This window comes from Pteropus vampyrus, unplaced genomic scaffold (genome assembly GCF_000151845.1).
Source record: "Pteropus vampyrus isolate Shadow unplaced genomic scaffold, Pvam_2.0 Scaffold329, whole genome shotgun sequence".
NCBI lineage: Eukaryota > Metazoa > Chordata > Mammalia > Chiroptera > Pteropodidae > Pteropus > Pteropus vampyrus.
In genome coordinates this window covers 765,988-767,783 of record NW_011889110.1, presented here as the reverse complement: position 1 = coordinate 767,783, position 1,796 = coordinate 765,988, and the positions used below count along the sequence as shown (strand labels likewise).

Here is a 1,796-nt window from a genome sequence, read left to right as displayed (position 1 = left end):
CGCAGGGAAGGGCCCGGGCTCCCGTGAGGTTGTGCATCTGTTGCTATAATTAATATTTGAGAAGAAGAGATCGGGGGCTGAGCAGATTCCTTTGTGTGTGTGTGTGTGTGTGTGTCGTTGGTTTTTTTTGTTTTTTGTTTTTTGTTTTTTTAACTAGAATTCTTATCATTGAAATTACTTATAAACTTCCTTGCTTATAATAACATTAGCTCGCATTAGCCGTTCTACAGGGAAATAAGGAAGAAGACAATTGTGCCTCCTTGGGGAGTGATAGATGCCGAAGAGAGAAAAGCTCAAGAAGGAGGCAAAAACGGGGCGGGAAGCAGCAGCAGCAGCAGCAACAGAACCAATTAGAGCCATCCCAAACCACCTGGAGTTTTCTAAGGAGTTTCTTTTGGCTCCAGATTTACATTATAGATGCCTGTGTCTCAAGACAATGAATTCTGTGAGCCGCAAACTTTATTAAATCCTGCCCTTCGGCACAGAACAAGTTTAAATAGTATTATTTTTAGTCATTTATTCTAAAACACTTCTAAGTGCCTAATATGTGCCAGGCACTGAAGAAATTATAGCCAAGATTTATGTTCGACTTTAAAAAGGAATTCATTACTTCGCTTTTTTAACAGCTGCAGATGGAAGCAGAACTTAATAATGAATTCTGTGCTATCTACCTATCTCTAAAATTTAGTTTGATAACACATAGGAAACTATGATACAGGGCCAATCGCAAATTTAAACCTCTTTGCCTCCAGACTGCAGTAGAGCTTTCTTTGAAGACTGGATGCCTAATTTTATTAACAAAAGAAAAATAATTACATAAGCCTCGAATCACGAAAACTTAATTTCATATTATAGACACCTAATGGCAGTGTAAACAATGTGTCAGACAATAGAAAGGAACAGAGATATTTTTACTATAACTTCAATACATGATGTGTTGCAAATTACAACTGGAATTTCTGGATTTTATAAAGTAACTTCCATGTTTTGTTTTGGTTGATACTTTTATTTTTAAACATATGCTTAAAAAAAAAAAATTCCAATATACCCATAGCTTTCTGGCAACCAGTCGTACTGTTAATACATCTAGGATCATAAGTTACATAATACCACAAATAATGTAAATTCAGGTTTCACGAAAGTCTGTGAAAGCCTTGGAGAGAACTGATTTGGAAAGGCGAATCTCCACTACTGAGTCTCAGAGCAAAGGAAAGAAACAAGATACTGTTAGACTCACCGTTGCGCGTGGACTTATTAATGATGTCCACGTGCAGAGTCGTCCAACGTCAGGCTTCTCAATTAACTCCAGGTATTGGGAGTGAACAACCCTCTTGCCAAGTGGGGACTTGTTCAGCCGCCTTTATCTTTCCTTATATCACTCATTCAGCCAATTCACTAAAGCCTGTTTGTTTCTCCCAGGTGCCGCCTAAAGTTTCATTGTTTTGTTTATTGTGCTTGTTGGCTCACAGATCTCTTTCACAATTTTCCTCGGTTGCTGATGGCTCCGAACTACCAGTTTGGATCAGCCCAATTGCGGCTAGTGCTTTAGTAAACGCGTCTCGACTAAAAGAAGGACTTTGGAGAGGAAGATGGCACAGGGCGATAAGGGGAGGGGGGAGGAAAAGGCCAGAGGGAATTCCACCAGGTGCCTGTGTTCCCGCGGAGAACCAGCAGGTGGCAGCAACAGCTCGCGGCAAGGCCCCAGCTGAGCGCTGTAGGACCGGAACAATGGACCCCCAAGCCTGCCCTGGGTTTGAGCAGAGGCTGGGGGTGGCGGACACATCCCTCGTCGCGAC

General features: G+C 41.7%; 1 long non-coding RNA gene across 1 annotated transcript in view; it reads right to left on the bottom strand.

Moving 5' to 3' along the window:
• The window catches only part of LOC111730701, a 12,621-nt gene extending 10,831 nt beyond the window's left edge, over positions 1–1,790 (bottom strand). Inside the window, exon 1 of the long non-coding RNA XR_002776787.1 lies at positions 1,238–1,790. This is a non-coding gene — a long non-coding RNA (uncharacterized LOC111730701). The remainder of the gene's footprint in view (positions 1–1,237) is intronic.
• Between the last annotated feature and the right edge of the window lie 6 nt (positions 1,791–1,796).